Source organism: Microcaecilia unicolor, chromosome 10 (assembly GCF_901765095.1).
Source record: "Microcaecilia unicolor chromosome 10, aMicUni1.1, whole genome shotgun sequence".
NCBI lineage: Eukaryota > Metazoa > Chordata > Amphibia > Gymnophiona > Siphonopidae > Microcaecilia > Microcaecilia unicolor.
Genome location: NC_044040.1, coordinates 19,319,403 through 19,331,829, shown reverse-complemented (window position 1 = coordinate 19,331,829; position 12,427 = coordinate 19,319,403). Strand labels below are relative to the sequence as shown.

The window sequence follows — 12,427 nt, the reverse complement described above, 5'->3', positions numbered from 1 at the left end:
CGCCTCCCACCACCAGCTCTGGCACAGACCATATAAGTCTGCCCAGCACTATCCCCGCCGCCCAACCACTAGCCCCGGCACAGACCGTATAAGTCTGCCCAGCACTAGCCCCGCCTCCCAACCACCAGCTCTGCCGCCCATTCACCCAAACAGGTATCAGTGATTTTAAGTTACTCCCATGTACGTGGGATAAAGATACTTTTTTTGCCCGTGTGCAGCTTCTCAGAATTGCTGCTCCCTCTGGATTTAGGGGATCTATTAAAGTGTAAAAATACTAAGGGAAGCTTCTATATCCTAACTGGTCATCTAATTCCCCTCTCCGAGACTTAATACACGCCTTTTAGTTTACTGTCCATTAGACACCATTTTATTATATAAACATTGTTGAATGAGTTTTAGTGTATAGGCTCCATAATTTTCATATAGGTTCTGTGATTGTTGCAGCTCAAAAATGGATCCTGAATGGGAAAGTTCCAGAAAAATAGTACAATTAATGCAGAGCTATACCTGCACTGAGCCATCAATCAACAGAAAACACTCTTGATGAGATCTACTTGAATAGTAGCCAAATCCTGAACTATATTCAAAGGATAAATATACAGCTGCTTTTCAGGGCTGACATTTATCCATCAACGAGAAAATGCAGTTCTGTTCATAATGTTACATACCCAAGTGGCAAATATGCCATGTTCTAGCTCTGCAGCTGAGAAGTTACTCTCTCTAGGCCAAATGACAACATATAGGTTCATTCCAAGTTGAAAAATGTAAAGCGTGTTCCTGTACCGAGTACTGCAATCCAACAGATTAAATTGTTCATTCATTTTTGGGTTTCCTTTTCTTCCCCTTTCATCACGAAATCCCTAATTAGAGCTTCTTTAACGCCCTGGCAGAATACAAATGTTGCCGTTTTTCAGGGTCTACAAGCAGCAACCATCATACCTGTGGCAACTGTGTGAAAGTCTATGACTGGGCACTTCCAGTAGTACCCTCCACCTTTGCCACTTGATGGATAACATGAACATACCTTCCAAATGAATGGATTTAAGTAAAACATGCATGCATCACTCCTCCCCCATCCTTTATTCTTATGCACACAAAGTCAGGCATCATAAATGAGATATTTCTCTATATAAAAGGCACCACCAACGTTCTAAATGAAGCCTCCAGCCGGAAGTGTGAAGGGGGAGAGATATCCGGTTTCCTCATGAGTGTCTGCCCCGCCCTCTCCGTAACACAAACAGTCAATGAAGGAAAACACAGCAAAGCAGGAAATCAAATCGCTCTCTCTGTAACAGTGAAGGACTCAGAGGGGGGAGGGGAGAGAGGGCAGAGGGCAGGGACAGCGAATGCTACATACCTGTAGAAGGTATTCTCCGAGGACAGCAGGCTGATTGTTCTCACTGATGGGTTGACGTCCTCGGCAGCCCCCTCCATCGGAAAGTTTACTAGCAAAGGCCTTTGCTAGTCCTCGCGCGCCCATGCGCACCGCGCATGCGCGGCTGTCTTCCCGCCCAAAACCGGCTCGAGCCGGCCAGTCCAGTATGTAGCAAGACAATACACTTCAAGGGAAGACTCAACTCCAAAGGGGAGGCGGGCGGGTTTGTGAGAACAATCAGCCTGCTGTCCTCGGAGAATACCTTCTACAGGTATGTAGCATTCGCTTTCTCCGAGGACAAGCAGGCTGCTTGTTCTCACTGATGGGGTATCCCTAGCCCCCAGGCTCACTCAAAACAACAACCATGGTCAATTGGGCCTCGCAACGGCGAGGACATTAAAGAGATTGACCTAAAAAATTTACCAACTAACTGAGAGTGCAGCCTGGAACAGAACAAACAGGGCCCTCGGGGGGTGGAGTTGGATCCTAAAGCCCAAACAGGTTCTGAAGAACTGACTGCCCGAACCGACTGTCGCGTCGGGTATCCTGCTGCAGGCAGTAATGAGATGTGAATGTGTGGACAGATGACCACGTCGCAGCTTTGCAAATTTCTTCAATGGAGGCTGACTTCAAGTGGGCTACCGACGCAGCCATGGCTCTAACATTATGAGCCGTGACATGACCCTCAAGAGCCAGCCCCGCCTGGGCGTAAGTGAAGGAAATGCAATCTGCTAGCCAATTGGATATGGTGCGTTTCCCTACAGCCACTCCCCTCCTATTGGGATCAAAAGAAACAAACAATTGGGCGGACTGTCTGGTGGGCTGAGTCCGCTCCAGATAGAAGGCCAATGCTCTCTTGCAGTCCAATGTGTGCAGCTGACGTTCAGCAGGGCAGGAATGAGGACGGGGAAAGAATGTTGGCAAGACAATTGACTGGTTCAGATGGAACTCCGACACGACCTTTGGCAAGAACTTAGGGTGAGTGCGGAGGACTACTCTGTTATGATGAAATTTGGTGTAAGGGGCCTGGGCTACCAGGGCCTGAAGCTCACTGACTCTACGAGCTGAAGTAACTGCCACCAAGAAAATGACCTTCCAGGTCAAGTACTTCAGATGGCAGGAATTCAGTGGCTCGAAAGGAGGTTTCATCAGCTGGGTGAGAACGACATTGAGATCCCATGACACTGTAGGAGGCTTGACAGGGGGCTTTGACAAAAGCAAGCCTCTCATGAAGCGAACAACTAAAGGCTGTCCTGAGATCGGCTTACCTTCCACACGGTAATGGTATGCACTAATCGCACTAAGGTGAACCCTTACAGAGTTGGTCTTGAGACCAGACTCAGATAAGTGCAGAAGGTATTCAAGCAGGGTCTGTGTAGGACAAGAGCGAGGATCTAGGGCCTTGCTGTCACACCAGACGGCAAACCTCCTCCAATGGAAGAAGTAACTTCTCTTAGTGGAATCTTTCCTGGAAGCAAGCAAGATGCGGGAGACACCCTCTGACAGACCCAAAGAGGCAAAGTCTACGCCCTCAACATCCAGGCCGTAAGAGCCAGCGACTGGAGGCTGGGATGCAGAAGTGCCCCTTCGTCCTGTGTGATGAGGGTCGGAAAACACTCCAATCTCCACGGTTCTTCGGAGGACAACTCCAGAAGAAGAGGGAACCAGATCTGACGCGGCCAAAAAGGAGCAATCAGAATCATGGTGCCTCGGTCTTGCTTGAGTTTCAACAAAGTCTTCCCCACCAGAGGTATGGGAGGATAAGCATACAGCAGACCCTCCCCCCAGTCCAGGAGGAAGGCATCCGATGCCAGTCTGCCGTGGGCCTGAAGCCTGGAACAGAACTGAGGGACTTTGTGGTTCACTCGAGATGCGAAGAGATCTACCAAGGGGGTGCCCCACACCTGGAAGATCTGTCGTACCACACGGGAATTGAGCGACCACTCGTGAGGTTGCATAATCCTGCTCAACCTGTCGGCCAGACTGTTGTTTACGCCTGCCAGATATGTGGCTTGGAGCACCATGTCGTGACGGCGAGCCCAGAGCCACATGCTGACGGCTTCCTGACACAGGGGGCGAGATCCGGTGCCCCCCTGCTTGTTGACATAGTACATGGCAACCTGGTTGTCTGTCTGAATTTGGATAATTTGGTGGGACAGCCGATCTCTGAAAGCCTTCAGAGCGTTCCAGATCGCTCGTAACTCCAGAAGATTGATCTGCAGACCGCGTTCCTGGAGGGACCAGCTTCCTTGGGTGTGAAGCCCATCGACATGAGCTCCCCATCCCAGGAGGGACGCATCCGTGGTCAGCACCTTTTGTGGCGGCGGAATTTGGAAGGGACGTCCCAGAGTCAAATTGGAGCAAATCGTCCACCAATATAGGGATTTGAGAAAACTCGTGGACAGGTGGATCACGTCCTCTAGACCCCCAGCGGCCTGATACCACTGGGAGGCTAGGGTCCATTGAGCAGATCTCATGTGAAGGCGGGCCATGGGAGTCACATGAACTGTGGAGGCCATGTGGCCCAGCAATCTCAACATCTGCCGAGCTGTGATCTGCTGGGACGCTCGCACCCGCGAGACGAGGGACAACAAGTTGTTGGCCCTCGTCTCTGGGAGATAGGCGCGAGCCGTCCGAGAATCCAGCAGAGCTCCTATGAATTCGAGTCTCTGCATTGGGAGAAGATGGGACTTTGGATAATTTATCACAAACCCCAGTAGCTCCAGAAGGCGAATAGTCATCTGCATGGACTGCAGGGCTCCTACCTCGGATGTGTTCTTCACCAGCCAATCGTCGAGATATGGGAACACATGCACCCCCAGCCTGCGAAGTGCCGCTGCTATCACAGCTAGGCACTTTGTGAACACCCTGGGCGCAGAGGCGAGCCCAAAGGGTAGCACACAGTACTGGAAGTGGCGTGTGCCCAGCTGAAATCGCAGATACTGTCTGTGAGCTGGCAGTATCGGGATGTGAGTGTAGGCATCCTTCAAGTCCAGAGAGCATAGCCAATCGTTTTGCTGAATCATGGGGAGGAGGGTGCCCAGGGAAAGCATCCTGAACTTTTCTTTTACGAGATATTTGTTCAGGGCCCTTAGGTCTAGGATGGGACGCATCCCCCCTGTTTTCTTTTCCACAAGGAAGTACCTGGAATAGAATCCCAGCCCTTCCTGCCCGGATGGCACGGGCTCGACCGCATTGGCGCTGAGAAGGGCGGAGAGTTCCTCTGCAAGTACCTGCTTGTGCTGGAAGCTGTAAGACTGAGCTCCCGGTGGACAATTTGGAGGTTTTGAGGCCAAATTGAGGGTGTATCCTTGCCGGACTATTTGCAGAACCCACTGATCGGAGGTTATGAGAGGCCACCTTTGGTGAAAAGCTATCAACCTCCCCCCGACCGGCAGGTCGCCCGGCACTGACACTGGGATGTCGGCTATGCTCTGCTGGAGCCAGTCAAAAGCTCGCCCCTTGCTTTTGCTGGGGAGCCGCGGGGCCTTGCTGAGGCGCACGCTGCTGATGAGAGCGAGCGCGCTGGGGCTTAGCCTGGGCCGCAGGCTGTCGGGAAGGAGGATTGTACCTACGCTTACCAGAAGCATAGGGACCAGTCTTCCTTCCCCCGAAAAATCTTCTACCTGTAGAGGTAGATGCTGAAGGCTGCCGGCGGGAGAACTTGTCGAACGCGGTGTCCCGCTGGTGGAGAGACTCTACCACCTGCTCGACTTTTTCCCCAAAAATGTTGTCCGCACGGCAAGGCGAGTCCGCAATCCGCTGCTGGAGTCTATTCTCCAGGTCGGCGGCACGCAGCCATGAGAGCCTGCGCATCACCACACCTTGAGCAGCGGCCCTGGACGCAACATCAAAAGTGTCATAAACACCTCTGGCCAGGAATTTTATGCACGCCTTCAGCTGCCTGACCACCTCCTGAAAAGGCTTGGCTTGCTCAGGGGGAAGAGCATCAACCAAGCCCGCCAACTGCCGCACATTGTTCCGCATGTGTATGCTCGTGTAGAGCTGGTAAGACTGGATCTTGGCCACGAGCATAGAAGAATGGTAGGCCTTCCTCCCAAAGGAGTCTAAGGTTCTAGGGTCTTTGCCCGGGGGCGCCGAAGCATGCTCCCTAGAACTCTTAGCCTTCTTTAGGGCCAAATCCACAACTCCAGAGTCATGAGGCAACTGAGTGCGCATCAGCTCTGGGTCCCCATGGATCCAGTACTGGGACTCGATCTTCTTGGGGATGTGGGGATTACTTAATGGCTTGGTCCAGTTCGCAAGCAATGTCTTTTTCAGGACATGGTGCAAGGGAACAGTGGACGCTTCCTTAGGTGGAGAAGGATAGTCCAGGAGCTCAAACATTTCAGCCCTGGGCTCGTCCTCCACAACCACCGGGAAGGGGATGGCCGTAGACATCTCCCGGACAAAGGAAGCGAAAGACAGACTCTCAGGAGGAGAAAGCTGCCTTTCAGGAGAGGGAGTGGGATCAGAAGGAAGACCCTCAGACTCCTCGTCAGAGAAATATCTGGGGTCTTCTTCGTCCTCCCACGAGGCCTCACCCTCGGTGTCAGACACAAGTTCACGGACCTGTGTCTGCAACCTCGCCCGGCTCGACACCGTGGAGCCACATCCACAATGGGGGCGTCGAGAGGTAGACTCCCTCGCCCGCATCGGCGAAGCTCCCTCCGCCGACGTAGTCGGGGAGCCTTCCTGGGAGGTGGCCGCGGTCGGCACCGCACGCGGTACCGACGTCGGGGACCTCAACCTGGGCGATGGACCAGCCGGCGCCACGCTCGACGGTACCAGAGGCGCAAGCACCGCCGGTACCGGAGGGGTAGGGCGCAACAGCTCTCCCAGAATCTCTGGGAGAACGGCCCGGAGGCTCTCGTTCAGAGTGGCTGCAGAAAAAGGCTGAGAGGTCGATGCAGGCGTCGACGTCAGAACCTGTTCCGGGCGAGGAGGCTGTTCCGGGCTGTCCAGAGTGGAGCGCATCGACACCTCTTGAACAGAGGGTGAGCGGTCCTCTCGGTGCCGATGCCTGCTGGGTGCCGAATCCCTCGGCGACCCAGAGCTCTCGGTGCCGACACGGGGAGGAGACCGGTGTCGATGCTTCTTCGACTTCTTCCGAAGCATGTCACCGGAGCTCCCCGGCACCGACGAGGAGGACGTAGAATCCATCCGTCGCTTCCTCGGGGCCGAGACCGAAGAGGGTCGATCCCGGGGGGGCTGTACCGCAGGAGCCCTCAGGGTAGGAGGAGACCCACCCGAAGGCTCACCGCCACCAGCAGGGGAATGGACAGCCCTCACCTGCACTCCTGACGATGCACCTCCGTCCGACGACATCCGCAGACGAAGTCTCGGTACCACCGACGTCGATGCAGTCGCCCGATGCCTCAGCGCCGATGCAGAGGTCCGATGCCTCGATGCAGTCGATGGAGCGGCAGCCAAGGAAGATGGTCCGGACGCTGACGACGTCGATGCACTCGATGCCTCCGGTGCCGGTGTCGACGAAGAGCCCGAGAACAAAACGTTCCACTGGGCTAATCTCGCTACCTGAGTCCGCCTTTGTAACAGGGAACACAGACTGCAGTTCTGGGGGCGGTGCTGGGCCCCTAGACACTGAAGACACGCAGAGTGCCTATCAGTGAGCGAGATTACCCGGGCGCACTGGGTGCACTTCTTGAAGCCGCTGGAAGGCTTCGATGTCATGGGCGGAAAAATCACGCCGGCGAAATCAAAGGCCGAAATGGCGAAAATTGAAGCACCAAAATTTAAAGGGAGAAAAATCTCGACCGAGGCCAAACTAGGCCTACCCCGACAACGAAAGAAAACTTACGGGGCAAAAGTTTAGAAAATTACGGGAAGGGCAGAAAACCCGAAAGGGTCTTCCGGAACAGTTCCGGAGCGCTTCCCGAACTTTTTAAAGGAAAAAACACGTCGAAAAGGACGCGCGAGGTCGACTCTCTGGGGCACGAACGGCGTAACACGACCGTACCGAGCGCGGACGAAAGAAGACTGGCCGGCTCGAGCCGGTTTCGGGCGGGAAGACGGCCGCGCATGTGCGGTGCGCATGGGCGCGCGAGGACTAGCAAAGGCCTTTGCTAGTAAACTTTCCGATGGAGGGGGCTGCCGAGGACGTCAACCCATCAGTGAGAACAAGCAGCCTGCTTGTCCTCGGAGAAACACACACTCCCACATGCACACAGAAGAAAACCTTGCTAGCCCCCGTTTCATTTGCATCAGAAACGGGGCTTTTTTTTACTAGTAAAGTATAAAGAATAGCAAGCTGTCAAAGCCTAGTATTTATTTTTGTTACATTTGTACCCCACGCTTTCCCACTCATGGCAGGCTCAATGCAGCTTACATGGGGCAATGGAGGGTTAAGTGACTTGCCCAGAGTCACAAGGAGCTGCCTGTGCCTGAAGTGGGAACAGGACCAAAGTCCACCACCCTAACCACTAGGCACTCCTCCACTGTTGCTACTATTTGAGATTCTACATGGAATGTTGCTATTCCACTAGCAACATTCCATGTAGAAGTCGGCCCTTGCAGATCACCAATGTGGCCGCGCAGGCTTCTGCTTCTGTGAGTCTGACGTCCTGCACGTACGTCAGAAGAAGGCGGAACACAGCGAAGGGAAGGCTAGACGTCGGGAGCGCCGCCTCCTTCCCTGACGCTGCGCTGCTGGAACCGCCACGGAGGTAAATTTAAAAAGAAAAAAAAAAAAAAAAGGGATGTTGGGGGGAGAGAAGAGGGTGGGCAGTAAAGTTAAACAATGGGAGCGGAAGGGCAGGGGAGAAACGACAGCATGGATGCGAAGGGGGGGGCATGGATGTGAAGGGGGGGGGGAGAAGAGGGCGGGCCAGGCTGGGAAATGAGAGAGAGAGAAGCATGGATGCGAGGGGGGGTCATGGAAGGGAGAGAGGGGAATTGCTGGAAAAGGATGAATGGAGGGGGCAGGGGACAGAAGAGCATGGATGGGCATGGATTGGGAGGGCAAGGCTCAGGGAGAGAGGGGAATTGCTGGAAAGGGATGAATGGAGGGGGCAGGGGACAGAGGAGCATGGATGGGCATGGATTGGGAGGGCAGGGCTCAGGGAGAGAGGGGAATTGCTGGAAAGGGATGAATGGAGGGGACAGATGGGCATGGATGGATATGGATTGCAGGGCAGGGCTCAGGGAGAGAGGGGAATTGCTGGATAGGGATGAATGGAGGGGACAGATGGGCATGGATGGATATGGATTGCAGGGCAGGGCTCAGGGAGAGAGGGGAATTGCTGGATAGGGATGAATGGAGGAGGCAGGAGACAGAGGAGCATGGATGGGCATGGATTGGGAGGGCAGGGCTCAGGGAGAGAGGGGAATTGCTGGAAAAGGATGAATGGAGGGGGCAGGGGACAAATGGGCATGGATTGGGAGGGCAGGGCTCACACTCTCTCTCTCATATACAATGTCTTTCTGACTCACACTCTCACACACTCTGTCTCACACTGTATCACATTCACTCTCTATGTGCCACACAGTCACTCACACACTCGCTTGGTCTCATACACTCACTCTCACAGAGAATCTGTGTCTCACACACACTCTCTCTCTCGCACACACACACACACTCTCTCTCACACTGTGTCTCACATACACACTTGCACACACTCTCATTCTCACACACACACTCTCTCACAAACACACTCACATCCAGACCCACTCTCTCTCACACACACACACACACTCACACTTTCACTCTGTCTCTCACACAGTCACTCTCACATACACTCTCCCAAACATACACACTCCGAGGAAAACCTTGCTAGCGCCCGTTTCATTTGTGTCAGAAACGGGCCTTTTTTACTAGTGTTGCATAACCTCCAAGGTGGTACTTCACCTATAGCTCCACCACTTAAGACGGCCTCAGAAAGCAATGGTCAACGCCCTCGCTCTCACCCCCTTAGCTATAACTGTAGCTTAGCTGTAGTTGTTTGAACTTTATCTTACCACAACATCACTTTGTATTTGTTTACACCGGAGACTGCAAACGCCTCTCCGGCACTATGTAAGCCACATTAAGCCTACAAATAGGTGGGAAAATGTGGGATACAAATGTAACGAATAAATAAGGTACAGGTCTGACACCTGCACATCTAAAGCAGAGAACTACTGTCTCTCTGAGGACTCCTCGGTCATAGAATATTCACCCTTTTCTGAAGGGCTTAAATTTATTTATTTGCTGCACTTGTATCCCACATTTTCCCACCTATTTGCAGGCTCAATGTGGCTTACAAAATGTTATAACAACATGTACACCTTATAGGATAAGAATTTCAGAATATAGATACAGATGGGTACATAGAACATCATAGCAATCATATTAACGGAATAATAATTTTACAATTGTTACAAATAAGAGTGCATAAGTAAATCAAATTGGTCCTGAGGAACTGAGTTCAATTCCCACTCCAGGCACAGGCAGCTCCTTGTGACTCTGGGCAAGTCACTTAACCCTCCAATGCCCCATGTAAGCCGCATTGAGCCTGCCATGAGTGGGAAAAGCGCGGGGTACAAATGTAACAAAACTAAAATAGATACTATTGGAGATTCTACATGGAATGTTGCTATTCCACTAGCAACATTCCACGTAGAAGGCTGCGCAGGCTTCTGTTTCTGTGAGTACGTGCAGGACGTCAGACTCACAGAAGCAGAAGCCTGCACGGCCACATTGGTGATCTGCAAGGGCCGACTTCTACATGGAATAGCAACATTCCATGTAGAATCTCAAATAGTAGCAACAGTGGAGGAGTGGCCTAGTGGTTAGGGTGGTGGACTTTGGTCCTGGGGAACTGTGAAACTGAGTTCGATTCCCACTTCAGGCACAGGCAGCTCCTTGTGACTCTGGGCAAGTCACTTAACCCTCCATTGCCCAATGTAAGCCGCATTGAGCCTGCAATGAGTGGGAAAGCGCGGGGTACAAATATATAACAACAAAAATTGGATTGGAAGTGGATTGAAAGATCGACATAACATAATGATATCAGGACACGATATAATATTCAGTCGTGAGGATGTAAGTTAAGATGAACAGATAGGAGGGTTCCTTAATAGTTGTGATTGGAATAATTAGGAAGTCAGATTGTTATGGGTAATCTTTATTGTACGCCTTTATGAATAAGTAGGTCTTTAATAATTTTCGGAAGGTTGTCAGGTCATGACAAAAAAAAGATACAGTGGAAAATTAAAAGTTTGGCTCAAGAGGAAGACAATTCTCAAAGCTGAAGAGAAACCATCTGCAGAAGAATGCGATGTTACGGCTTCCCAGCTTTTAGAGATCTTGCAGTCTAAATTAATGTGGGATATCCTAGCAGAGCGAGTAAAATATATACATGTCCCTGCACCACAGCAAAAAAAATAGTGCAAATACTAGATCAGCAAAACCATGAATAGACCAGCAGCACCCTGCTGATAGATTTCCAGGCAACAAAGCATTTATGCTAGAGAAGATAGACAAAATAGAAATGCCATTTAATACCACTGAGACAGAGGATGCTTGCCAAGAGCTTAGTGGAGAGAATTAAGCCAAGTAAACAGAAAAAGGAATCCCTTGCCTCTGCGTTATTCAAGCAAGTCAATAGTAGGCTTCCTACCAGTGTGAACACCATCCCTAACAAATACGAACAGTCCACAGAGCATGGAAGCATGGCCTACAGCCTAATGAAAGTTCTAGCACGGAAAGCCAAGCCACAAAAGCATGTGCCAAAGACTAGAATCATGAGCAAGAAAAGCAACAGAACTGGATACCTGGCCCCAGATTATGGTCAAGGGAGCTGCTCCAAACTACAACCGCTAGAATTCTCATTCAATTCCAGATGTTCACTCTGCAAAAAGCAAGAGAAAAAACAGCTCCCCCCCCCCACCTCAAAAAAAGAGAAAACCTCACCAAATCTTTGACTTATGTTTTTAGTTTCTACTCCTACTCCACTCAAATCAAATGGTACTAGCTACTTAGTCTTCTGATTATGATTTGTTACTCCCTTCCATCTCCCTCTCTTCCCATTTGTCTTCACTGACCCCAACTTCTTTCTTGCACTTTTTCTTCATTCTCCTACCAATTTTCCCTTTCTCTCCCACCATCTAATCTCCCTTCTTCTTTCAGGATAGCTCCCATTGGCAACACCGGACCCTCTTCCAACCTCTCTCATCTAATATATAGGTGAATTTTCAAGACCTGTAGACAGGTGTCAGTACTTTTAGCAGGGGTCAGGACTGAGGTGCCATTGCAGATTTTCAGCATCAAAACACTAGGGAATGCCATGGGTCAGGTAAGAAGTGCAGTGGCATATCAATCAAACATATAAACGGCATGTGACCGTACTCACTTGGAAATGCGCAGTACAGACTTCCCTCTCTGTCCCGCCCTCGCGTCAAGACGTCAGAGGGTGGAACAGAGAGGGAAACGGAGTCGAATTGTCGGACGCCGCTGCCGCCTGGAAAGGAACATCGCGCGAAACAACATCCACCCTCCCCCCCCCATCCCCGCCGCTGCTCCCGCCCCCCTCCGTATCGGGCCCCCTGCACTGACCTGACAGCGCCTCTCATCTCCATGTGGAAGCGCTGCAGGCAGCAGCAGAGCAATCTGCAGCTGCCTGTAGCGCTTTCACACGGAGGTGAGAGGCACTGTCAGGTTACTGCAGGGGGCCCGGCACGGAGGGGGGAGGGAGCGGCGGCGATGAGGGTAGCTGGACATGGGGGGAGGGCAGGGGGGAGAGGCCATGGTTGCTGGGGTGAGAGCAGGGCACAGAGGAGGGTTGCTGGACATGGGGGGAGGGGGGAGGCCAAGGGAAAGAGGAGGGTCGCTGGATATGGGGGGGGGGAGGATCGGTGGATGGGGTGAGGCCAGGGGAGAGAGGAGGGCTGCAATACTCGCCCGTTTTTACGGGCTTAACGGTTAGTACTTGTCTATAATGTTCTTGAGCCCAACTGAATCAGTGACCTAAACTGGCCAACCAAAAAGAGCCCCATTTCCTGGATCCATCCACAAGCAGTAGCTCCCCTTCCTGGGTCTAGTGTGTCACTAGC

The 12,427-nt window shown here is 52.0% G+C and overlaps 1 protein-coding gene across 1 annotated transcript in view; it reads right to left on the bottom strand.

Annotated features, from left to right (window-relative positions):
- Positions 1 to 12,427, bottom strand: part of SND1 (staphylococcal nuclease and tudor domain containing 1) — a 1,412,868-nt gene that overhangs the window by 1,228,993 nt on the left and 171,448 nt on the right. The gene's annotated exons all lie outside the window — the stretch shown is intronic.